Here is a 12,412-nt window from a genome sequence, read left to right on the forward strand (position 1 = left end):
GCAAAACAGTTGTGTTTCTGGGTTGAGTGGTCATTTACTGCATAGTTATCTCTCTCAACTGTTTTTGTATCTAGAACTGATGTAGAAAATCTGTTTCTAATTTACTAATAGGCTGAACAAATTTAGCATGCAAGAAGAACGCTAATCTGCAAGAGTGGGGCGAAAGGCTTTTTGCAGGCCTCCCTTTTTTGAGATACATTAGCTGTAATGTTGTAGAATTGAACATACCATGTCATTCTCAGATGGTGTGTCACTACAGATAACTTTGCCATGGTTAGATGTGTGAGAACCTACTGAAATTCCTTGGAATGCTGTGTTTCATCAAAGAGCTTAACTTGCCTGTGAATGAAAGAGGATTTATAGTGAGGCTGCTACAAATCAGCCTAATTGACTGAATACTTGCAGCGTGAGTTTCTTTCTGACAGCAAAAGACTTAACAGTTTCTGCCTCCTTCCCACAGAAGTTAACCTGTCTTCTGGAATTAAGAGCCTTGATTTTTTTCCTCCCCACTGGACAGTTAGTACAAACCATAATTTTAATGCTTGAGAACACAGTTACTCCAGCAGACGAAAGCATTTGCTTGTTATCAGTTGCTTATTCCTAAAATAGCATAGAACAAAAACACACACAGATTCAGGCTGAAGAGGCCCACCTCATGCTCTAAGAACCTCTCTCAGACTAAATTCTGTCAGAGCTGAGTCTCTGGGGTGACACAGGGATTTTGCCTATGGGAGGGTGGACACCTCAACCACAGCACTAGGATCAAAGGACTCTGAAGAGGGCCACAGGTCTTCACTCAAGCTGTGTGTGCAGTTGTCCTGTGCCTCCGGAGGTGAGAGGAGCTAGTGTTGGGTATGACACTGTTCTGACACTTGAGGAAATCATTCCTCATTCCACTGTAGATTTTCTTGTCAAGGATTTAAAAAGTAACTGATTCCAATTTGGCTAACTAACTTTAAAAAGAAGAGAGAAAAAAAAAAAACCCAAAAAGACCTGATCTTCCTTAGCTCAGGAATGCTACTAAGTTTGTCCATGTTTTTAAAGCAATGTGTCCCAAGTGAGCTACAGATCTTTCACCTTTCTCTGGACAGAGCATATTCCACATACACCATGGATGAGGGTTTCCACAAGGTTTCCCCAAGCCCTGTGTTGTGTCAGGTTTCTTATCCAGGACTAAGAACTTGTCTCCTTCTCTGTATGTATGATTTCTGTCACTGGCTGGGGAATGTAAGATTTGTTATTGTCCCAGCATAAGCATAAACTGGAAGCACAGACTAGAAGGTAGGAGAGGCAAACCAGGCAGCTTGTTTTGGGCTTTTAAACCAGATGGGATTATCCTCATGTGATACTTGTACTAGAGAAACCTCTCACAGCCAGATGCTCAGAGATCCACTCCACAAAGCCTTGTCAGAGGAACCACCAAGTCTACCAGCATGTGGTGTCCAAGCATGGGTTTTGTTCCTTTAACTCCCTATTAGTGCCAGAAATGGTCTTCGTTGACCCACTTCAGAACTGCCACATTCAAAAATGCTGAGTATTGCTGCTGCCCTTCCCATTGCAGCCCAGCCCTGCTCCCAGCCTGGAGGACAGTTTTTCTCCAATGCAGATAAGCTCTGACAGAGACAGAGCTCATGTTTGCCGAGGCACGATTCAGTGCTCATTGAGTTTGTCACCTGGCCAAAACTTGCCAGTAACTCAAATACAGCAATGGGTATAGCAAGGATGTAAACAGTCCTCCCACAGTCAGGAAAACCTGGACAAATTGAAAGAGAGTAGGGAACAATCTGTTGTCATTCTCAGGGCTTTAGCTGAGGCTTTTTAAAATCTTAGCATTATATTAGCTGCTTAATATTCTATATTTGCTGCTCCATAGTGTATTTGCAGTCTCATGTGTCTGGTCTCTTATTCTGAAGAGGTTACACATGTAATCCCTGAGGCAGTGGCACTGCCTGAACCCTGCACCCATGGAGTTCTGGCTCCTGTTACCACTTAGGCTTCCAATTAATAAAAAGGACAAATAAGAGTAGCATGGATATGCTTGCCATAGGCTGGAGTCTCTCGTGGGATCATGAGCTGAGCACTGGCAGAGGAAAAGTCCTACAAAGAGGTGCTGTAACAGCTTCTGTGAGGTTTAAGGTGTTGTTGGTATCCTCCTTGTGTGCCTGGCTCTGCATTTGTGTCTCCGTGGGTTGTTTGGGAGCTGAGGGTTATGAGAAGTCTGGGATAAGGTGATGAAAACCTTATTCAGAGCCTCAAGCCTACCCCATCCTGCTTCACTCACAGGACACAAAGACAGGCTTCTCTCTGGTAGAGTCATTCTACACTAAAAGCTCCTTAAATTTGAATTTCTACCATTTTTAGCAATTAACACCTCGTGGCCCCACTTAACAACACTTGATCATCTCACTCCGGGAGAAGGTATCCCCTTGGCACTGGACTCTGTGTTGAATGACAGTCAGCCTCAGGAGCTGCCAGCCCACATGGTCCTGCTTGTTTCTTCTGGATTCCCTGGGCTTCAGCCTCTTTTATCTCAAAGCAGGGCAGCAGCCACCATCTCCTCCATCCTGCCCCTCCTCCTTCCTGCTGCTGCCATACTTTCACCAACTAATTAGTCCTTAGGACATTTTTTAAACTCTGCCTTCCCCAGAGATGAAAAGCCAACACATACTCGCTTTGTCTAAACCTGGCACTAATGCCAACCAGCCAAGCACACACACCCACACAAGGACAGCAAGGGGACCTGGAAAGCTCTGTCTTGCAATTAATGCCTGGGACTGAAAAAATCCATCATCAGTTCCAGCAAAGACTGATAAGGAAAACTCAAGGATGGGAATTTTAAGTCCATTCCAGTATCTAAAAATTAGCCTCTTGCCTGTGTCACCAAGAGGCTAAAATAAGGTCTTTAAAAAGTTTTGAGGTCTTCCAATGAGGTGGTGATACAGGAGAACTTTAAATATCTAATAATAGTAAGTAGGCTATAAGGAACTTCGCCTCCTCTTGAAATACAGCCTTTGGTTCTCTGCTTTTAGCAGAACAAAGATACTGCCTGAGGTTACAGCAGCATTAAACCATGGGGAATATTTGGTTGGCTGGACTGGGAGCACATGATGAAAGACATGATTGAAATGCCAAAGAGCAAGTTTAAGACCTCCACAGTATTTTTTAATTTGTTACATGATGATTAAAATCCCTTCTGCACATTGCTTTGATTTCCCTCCCCCTGCCTCAGCACAGCAAAGGGTGCAGGAGCTCTCAGCAGTGTGTCCACACCAAGCTAAATGCCACGTTTACCAAGGAGAACTGAAGAGCTGCTCATGAGCAGTGTGCCAGGGTACAAACCACTCACCAGAACTGCTCAGAGCTGAAGTATGAGGCAAGGAACAGTTCTGCTGAGAAAGTCAAGGCTTGGGAATTATTACATGTTCTGTTTCCAGCTCCTTCAGTCTCTCCCATCTGTTTCAGTTCCCCACAAGGATAAAAAAAGAAAAAGAAAAAAGAAAAACACAAAAACCACAATCCTATGCCTTCTGTCCTTTTATGGAGGAGTGTGTATAGGGAAAGGTCTCCTCTTACATGTGCCCACAGCAGGTAGCACAGCAAGAGTCTGTCCCCACCTTTGGGCTTCTAGGAGTTACTAATACAAATAATAATAACAAGCAGTCATCTTCCTATAATGAGACAACATATTACTACTTTGTCAGGAAGTGAATGAAAAAAGACTTCCACGCTGTTTCTGAGTGCCTTCACCAGATGGCTTTCCCACACATTTCCTGCTCCCCAGCTCTGGCTCCTGGAGCTGTTTGCTGCCTGTAGCTTGGGCGAGGCTCATCCTGCCAGGTTCAGCTGGGCTTCTTTTGTGGTTCATGGAGCACCGGGGAGAGATTTCACAATGTCAGGCTCAGGTAGGTTTTGCAATGCAAATCTGTTTCCCGGGGCAGTGGCAGAGTGTCATCTTGCACTGCTGAAACAGCTCCTTGTGTTTAGAGGGGAAGGCTGGGCTGCTGTGGCATCCCTCAGAGGGGCCCTCAATCACCAACTCCTTAGATTCACTCAGCATCCAGAGCCAGCATGCTGCTACAAAGAATGAGGTGTTTCAGTCAATCCCTGTGCTACAGCAAAAACAGGAGCAGCCAGCCCACAATTCTCCAAAGGAGGTATTATTTACTAACCACAAAAGCCTCCTTTCAGTAATATTTCAGTTGAAGTTTCTCACTTCATGCTCTAACATGCAGGACGTTAGAGAACTGGCAGGCACTGCCTGGCTTTGCTTTGAAAGAAACAGGTTTTTATTTAAGAACAAGCTAACCATAATGTGTTCTCCCTTCCAAATTACTTGTATTTTAAATACATCCTTTTATGGTCAAGAACACACAGGAGAGGCAGATCTGTTGTCAGTTATTTGGAGATTTTTCTGAATGGTTGTTGCTGGGTCTATCAGCATAGGAACAATGTTGGTTTTAAGAAATTCAGATTATTCACTGAAAAAGAAAGTTATTGGAAGAAGCGTACTGGGCAAGATGCACTGCTTTTGCCATGCCAGAAATCTGTAGCAATTACACTATGAATTATGTCTTTAATTCCTTATTTTATCTATACAGGTGCTTAATGCAAACCTGCTTGTGTCTTGTTTATTAAATTGTCTCCAATAGCCCAGCAGGGTCTATTGGGAGCTCCATCCTTAGCACAGAGGCAAGTCAGGCTGAATTTAAGTCCTGCTTCAGGGGGTTTATTTTTAACCAAAGATCCTGAGTGAACCTGGGCTAAAGAAGAGTGTTGTTACTACATTGTTGTATTCATATTTCTAGAGTCCCCTACCTTCTGGGTGGTTTTCTCACACACAGCTCTTCACAGCAGTGCTGCTCCTGCTTCTTCATCAGAGCTCCTCCAAGGCTCTCCCTAAGCAGCCAACCCACCCTCTTTTATCCCAGTTATCTTCATTGGCCACAGCTGCCACCCAATTAAGGACATCAGAGCTGCAGCCCATTTAGAACAACTAGGATTGGGGCAAGGCCACTGATACAATACTGATACAATACTAGGACTCCTACTAGAGAAGGGTTGCTTTTACTCTCCCTACATTTCAAGGTGCAGATCAATGACTACACTGAATTATTTTTCATAAAAACTCTCCAATTTTTACTCTTCAAAATGTTTACTGGACCTATTTAGTGAGTAGATTATTAGAAGGAGCTCTGCACTGAACTCCTCAAGCACAGAGTCCTGAGTAGCAAATCTTCACCTGCCTCACTACTGAGCAGTCCAAATTCAATGGAAGGGGAAATTGCAGGAGAAAGGGCAGCACTGCTTCCTGATGAAGGGGCTGAAGGACCTGCTTGTCACAGCAGCTTTAGTGGGGCTGCTCATTCCTTGAGAGAAGGCAGACAGTCCTTGAGCACTGTTTTGTGCCTGGCATGAGGCACACTCGTGTCACACATGCTGGGGTGAGAGGAAACAGACTCCAGCACCAGACAGAGCCAAACAGTGATTCCAATGAAGCTCCCAGTAACCTCATTCCCCAGCTCCCCACCCCTCTGGAGCATCAGCAGATCCTCACGCCACATAGCCAGATCCCTGATCACCCAGGGAATACTAATGAGAAATGAGGCTCCTTCTCTCCAGTTGCTTCTCCTCTAGCAGAGAGCACTTGTTAATAATTCAGCTTCGTGCCACATCAGGCCTGGAGTGCTGAGGCTTTCCATGCTGAGGCTGTGAATATAGGACGTGACTGCAGCTGCCTGTTCTCGCCTGCAAAGTCCTTCAATGAAATGATTCAGTGCCCTAGAAGGTAATGGAGAAACACCTTGAGATCACTGCTGAGTGGCACTTGTCCTTCTGGGAGAACAAGGAGACAGGCTCAACCCTCTGCTGAGAGTCAGTCCAAGCCTGTAGCACCCATTAACCCCATTTTAGGACACACAGAGCTTTGGGACCCAACAGGAACAGGGCCATCCAGACATCAAGGAATAAATACAGGAAGTGCCAAAGTAATTTCAGCAAACATGAGGGGGAACACCCCTACAGAATTTGCCCAAGGATTTTGCACACACTCATTTCATGAAAGATTTTTACCCTTGAGTCCTCTGGCTGATGAGCACGTACAGAATGAGCAGAAAGAGAATGGGCTGTTGTGATAGGACAAGGGGGAATGGGGACAAATTAAAAGAAGGGAAATTTAGGTTAAGTATTAGCAAGAAGGTCTCTCCTGTGAGGGTGCTGAGACACTGGAGCAGGTTGCCCAGGGAGGTTGTGGCTGTCCCAACCCTGGCAATGCTCAGGTTGGATAGGGCTTGGAACAGCCTGGTCTAGTGGGAATGTTTCCTGCCTATGGCAGGGGGAATTGGGACTAGATGATCTGTAAGGTCCATTCCAATCCCTTAACATTTCATGCTCCTATGAAAGCTGTGCATGGAATAAAACAGGGGCTCCTGAATAGCAAAGCCCTCCCTAGGAAAAGGATTAAACTACTATTTAGATTAGAAAAAAACGTTACTGCTAAGGCAGTGGAGCTACACAAGTCGCTGTTCCTGGGCAAAAGGATGGTGGCATCCCTGGGTCCCAGGGGCTGGGTGGGACCCTCATCCTCCCCTGGGGCAGCAGAGCATCCCCTCCGTCCCCAGGGACCCCTGGCCGGTTGCTGGATGATGACAGCACGGCATGTCCCGGCTGGTGCTGTTGCCGTGGTAACCGGGTGTGATTTCTGTGCTGTAACGCCACGACAGCCGGGGACACGCAGGGAGACGCGCTTGTGACGTCCGAGGCGGGCGGGCGGTGGCCGCGGCCCGTCTGCCCCCCCCGGGGGCTCGGCTCGCTGCCGGGCCGCGCTCTCTGCATCCCCCTCCCCGCCCTCCCTCCTCTGCTCACGGCCATTTCCCCCCCAAAGTCGCGCTGGAGCTGTACCAGCCCCAGGCAGCCTGTTGTCTGTACCATCCGCAATGAGCTCCTGAGCCTGTTGGGACAGACAAACATTGTACACCCTGGGTGAAAAGAGCCCCTCGTGAGCAGATCAGCGAGCCCACGCAGTGACCCTGCTGGGGATTTGGCACAGAGCATCTCCCGGGAGTCCAGCTCGGCCGTGGCACCAGGGAAATGATTGTCTGTCCTAGGCACTGAGCCTGCAGGCTGTGCACGGCTCATCTCCCACCCTCCGAGGCTGTCGTGCCTGGATGAGGCAGCACAGGCTGCCCCGGGAGCCATCACAGAGCCGCTCCTCCTGTCGCACCACCCCCCCTTTCACCGGGCAGCACATCTGCAGGAATGAGTGGACAGATACACGTAGGTGTGAAGCCCTGGGTAGTCAGCCATACACTGTTCTTCCTGCACTTCAGCTGAGCCCTGCTCATAGCCCAGCTTTCTCCTCTGGCAAGTGGTCCTAGAAGACATTTCAAAAGTTCATGCAAGGCTTCTGTCTTGAGACATCAGCAGCACCACTAATCTGTGAACATCTGAAAGCCAGAATCCAACATAAAACTGAAGCTGAACTTGTCCTGGAGTAAGAAGATAAAATTCTGAATGAGTCCTTTCCTCCCCTCTTGCACTACACAAAAAATTTTGAGTGGCTATTCTGTTTACATCCAGGTTGTTTATTGGAATTGTTTTATTATGCAGTAGCTCAGAGGTATGAACACATGGGCAGAAGAAAGTTTTTCAAAATATTTCTGCTTATTCACACTTGCTGTAAACACTTCCTCCAGTAGATTCTAGAAAGTAGGACACTGAAGGTGTTTGTATCCAGCCACTGCATTACTAGCTAGAACCAGAGACAAACATGATTGAAAGCTTTGCAAATAGCTACATAAGAAAAAACCAATTAAAAGCATTTGATCTTTAAAGACCCACTCTGGCTTATAAAGTTTGCACACCTTATAATGAAAGTCTTGTTTTTTCAAGCAGCCTTGCTTTTTCTAAATGCAATTTAGTAGACAATAGCTCAAGAGGGAAGTCTCTTCTACACTGAGAGGGTTTTGCCAGCTGTATTGAGTGCTCTGATTACCCATGAAATCAGAGGCCTCTTGCAAAACAGCCAAGAGCTTAACCAACATTTTGTTTAGAATGGCATTTAGCAGAACCCAGTTTATTTTGAGCAGAGATACAGGATCAGAAAGATACTCTTGTTGACTTCTGGTGGCCACAATGCAATACAGAGCTGGCTCGTGCTTGGCAGCACCACCACAGGCATGGGAAATGCCACCTCAGACAGGGACACAACAGGATCCAGAGGCAAAGGTACCACAGAAAACAACTGACATAAGTCAAGGGGCCTGCATGTCAGAGCAGCTGGAGTAAAAGGCTGCTCATAAGCAGCCCAAGGAGGCATTTAATTTGCAGGAGATACAGGCTGGCCTCACAACCTCAGTTATCCTTCTGCAGGGGCTCAGTTCTGTAGATGCCAAGTCCTGCAACAGATTTCCATCATGGATGGGATCCCTGTCAGTGTTTGAGGGGGGACTGCTGAGGTCAGAAGTGTTGGGAACAATTCCATTAACTGTTCTCTCCCTCTCCTAACTATTCTTGCCTGGAAGGTTCTAATGTTGAAGCATGGAAAGAACATTTTTAAACTGAGGGACTGCTTGGATAGTTTCAGCTGGGTTATGACTACCAAGATTAGCACAGTAATGCAGATGTGTCATAGCTGCAGAGCTTTCACAGAACAGTTACACGACCTGCTGATGTTTGGGTAACTAAAGCATCCAGCTCATTGGATTTGCCCTTTAAATGGAATCCTTCAGTTCCTTTGCACTTCAGTGCACCAAGATAACGAAATTTAACCTTGTGATTGCTTTGTTCTCTCCATCCTTTAAAGTCTGTTCCTGAACCCACTTCCAGACTTGGCACAGTTTTGTAGTGACAGGGGTGCTCTTAGAAAGCTGTTCCATTTGGCAACTATTTAGCCTGAGCTGTTCCTGGTTACTTGTTGAACAAAGCCCCATTGTACTTGGCTGTCTACAAGCTCAAATCCAGGAAAATGGATGTCTTTTACAATTCAGGTGTAGATTTGTCACTCACACTAGGACCATTAGACAGGTACAAACCTCAAGACTTGCTGGAGGGAAGGGTCTATATTTACAGAAGAGATCCATAGTCCTAATTGCTTTTGTAGGCAAAGTGTTTCAGGACAAAAACACCCACAAATTTCAAGAAAAGGCCTTTTGGAGAAGTACCTAAAGAGCTCTCATTGTTTCTTTACTTGGTTAGCAAGGGATTGGCATAAATTCTATTAACACCAGGAAACTGAGGCACTGACAGACTTTTCAATGTAAACCAATAAACAAGACCTGAGTGAATGAGAAATCTCCACTCAGGCAGAGTACATAAGAGTTGGAGCTTGTCTTGCTCTTATAGAATGGGGATGAACTGGGGTGGGGCTTGTTGTTTGTTTTTAAGATGTGGAATAGCAATTTAGTGCTCTGTGCCCCACACTGACAGCATGACAGGGTAATGCTAGTGCTCAGACATTGCTCCTTGACCAAGTATAGGCTTTCTTTATTCTCCATGTCCCTTACATAAATGGCCATGCGTATAAATTTCAGGATAAAAATTAGACTGATATTAAAAAAAACCCCAAAAACCAGCTGTAAGTTTGGCTGAGTAGGAGAGATGGCCCAGAAACTCTACAAGGTCTCCATCAAAAAAGGAAGCTTTTGGGAAGTGGCCAAGCAGACACCAGTTAGGGAGGGCTGGCCAATTTCTGCACTGATATGAGAAGAACTAGCCAAAGTTAAGTCTGAAAGAGACCTTCTGAGGGTTTCCTTTCATGCAGGCAAGAGTTTGACTAACATCAGGTTATGTTTTCTTGCTATTCATGAATACTAAGGAATGAGGCAGAGAAACCTGAGGGAATGCTCACAAGGAATGTGTGATCTCAAAGGCTTTGGAACAGACTTGCACTGAAACTCTACATGGACATAAAGTAATGAAAGGGTGAAAACAGATGTAAACAGGCCATTATTCAAAATGCTTGAATAGACTCAGATTTTGTGGGAGTCATACTTTCAACAGATTTACGTTTAGAGGCCAAATGAGAAAGCCTGGAATGACCATGTTTGTTTCAAAGAGATTGTTGGTAGAATGTAGCAGTATGATATTTGTCTAAATAACATTTATTGATCAGCTATGAAGTTGCACAGGGATTTGCCAACTCAGACTGTTCCTGTAGGTTTGTCTCTATTCCAGAAAGATTTATTTCCCTAGGCTTTACTGGATGTTGTACTTCACTTTCTGCACAAATTCTCCCTAAATGTTGTGCTACTTAGCCTTTATTTCACTCTCCACTTTAGCACAAGGGACCAGATTCTTAGTGAAGTCTAACTCATAAATATTTAAACCTTTAGGGGATCCAGGCAAATGCTTATAAAATTGATGATTTCATTAATGCCACCTCTTCCTGGGGCCTTCCTGTGCCTGAGGCACTGCTGCCATGGGCACAGGCCCTCATCCTGCAGAGCTGCAGACAAGGAGGGGTCTCTGAGGCTTGGGCTGCTTTATCAGCAGAAGCTGCAATAAACCAGTTCAGGCATTATCCAATCCAGCAGCTCAGTTAATCTCTGCTTACCCAGATTAACTCTGGCATCACGAGACACAGCCCATCAGCTGCAGGCTGGCTCTCAGCATCTCCCTCCTTTCAAAGGAGTTCTTTGCATCAGGCATTCAAAACTTGGGAAATTCCTTCTGCCTTCCCATCCTTCTTAATCCTCCATCAAGAGACAGTATCAGAGTCTAAGAAGGTCAAACTGGGGGAGAGGGAAGGAGACAGGCAGCTTTCTCCCTCACTGCATGTCACTGCCTCACCTCAGCACAGGAGGGGAAGATTTGCCCAGTGTGGGACAGCTCCAATTCACAATTTTAGTGCTCCTGGTCCCAGACATGGGCCTCCTCCAACAATCTCTGACCCTTTTCATGGCCATGGAACACCCTGCCAAGGAAATATTTTGCTGTGTGAAACCAACAGTGCAGAAGCCTTTCCAAGCATGAACTTGTTCAAATGAAAGTATTAACTCTCTGGCTTATTTAGTCTCCCTAAGCAGAGCTATAAGGCACCCCAGGTCAGGAAAAGTGGCATAATTGCCCAAAATGCCTGTCTAGACCCACATACCAAGTAGGCCATGATGCTGACCCTGCCCACAGCTCGGTGAATGTGACACAAGCACCCAGAGCCAGGTGTCTGTGGCACAGCTGGGCTCACCCTGCAGGGAGGGAGGAACAAGCTGGCTGCCTGTAAAGCCATCAACAAAGCCCACACACCTCCATGCCTGTGAGTACCTGCACACCTCCACTCTTTCCTCCCTCACACCACTTGGCCTGAGGCACCTGTGAGTATTTCATGGTGGAGTGGACAGTTCTCATTAAGCCTCTGTCAGACTGAAATGGCTTCTTTACACTCTTTATCCTTGTGTATGCTCTGCTGATGCCACAGAGTGCAGGTGGCTGGACAGGGAACTCACATCACTGCAAAAGCCTTGTCTGCCCCTCCCATGAATCCTTGGAGTGACTGCCTAGAACAGAGGCTGGACAAGATTAAGAGAATAACAGCAGGTATTTATTAAAGGTCTTCAATAGGTAAACCTTGGGCAGTCAGAAGCCTCCCAGAGGCTACACCCAAGATGGATGATGGTCACAAGTTTTTCCACAAAGTTTGGTCCATTTGCATATCAGGGTTCAGCTTCAGGTAATGAAGTAATTTAACCCCAGTTTGCTCCCCCAAAATTCACTTTTGTTTATACTTTTCAGGGCCTGAGGCTGTAGGGCGTCCTTGAGTTTTAGGCTTAGAGGAATTGTTTGTCTGACCAAAATGTGAAGACAGTAGTTAATACTTTATATGGAGTTTATAGTAATGCACTAATGCAGTACAGGATTTGAAAAATATAAAGGCTAAAATCTTAAGGAATTACCCACACCACTGGATGAGGCCACCATAGGATAAAATCAAAAAATCAAGGCCAAGCTGATGCTGCTTTAATTTCACAGGGACATTTTTTGCATGTGTACCAGTCCTCCATATTCATCACAGAAGAGGTAGTACTTCAAAGGCACTCAGATAATCACTTCTTGGTGCATTCCACCAGCATCATTAGGCAAATGTCCATAAATACCCTTCTCACATATCTTGTTTCACTCAGATTATCCTTGTCTCCTTGGCAACTGTCAGATGATGTATAATGCTGGCAGGGATTAGCCCCAGTGAGCCTCATAACCCTCGTGTAAATTCCGACTCTGTGAAGGGACCTGGCCAAAACACTCCTTTCCTGGTAAGGTTTAATTGTTGCCATAAACAATATTAAATCCTAGACCCTTTCAGCAAACTTGAGTAAGGGTGGAAATCAATAGAGAGCTTTTTAACTGGCAGTATTTGTCTTGTCCTCTAAATAAATAATTTTGAGACATGGATATACTTGGTGTTTCACAGCTTGACATGTAA

The 12,412-nt window shown here is 45.7% G+C and overlaps 1 protein-coding gene across 2 annotated transcripts in view; it reads left to right on the forward strand.

Moving 5' to 3' along the window:
• BICDL1 (BICD family like cargo adaptor 1) overlaps window positions 1–12,412 on the forward strand; it is a 49,434-nt gene that overhangs the window by 5,374 nt on the left and 31,648 nt on the right. The window lies entirely within an intron of this gene.

The sequence above is a fragment of the Melospiza georgiana genome, chromosome 18, assembly GCF_028018845.1.
Source record: "Melospiza georgiana isolate bMelGeo1 chromosome 18, bMelGeo1.pri, whole genome shotgun sequence".
In the NCBI taxonomy this organism is placed as follows: Eukaryota; Metazoa; Chordata; class Aves; order Passeriformes; family Passerellidae; genus Melospiza; species Melospiza georgiana.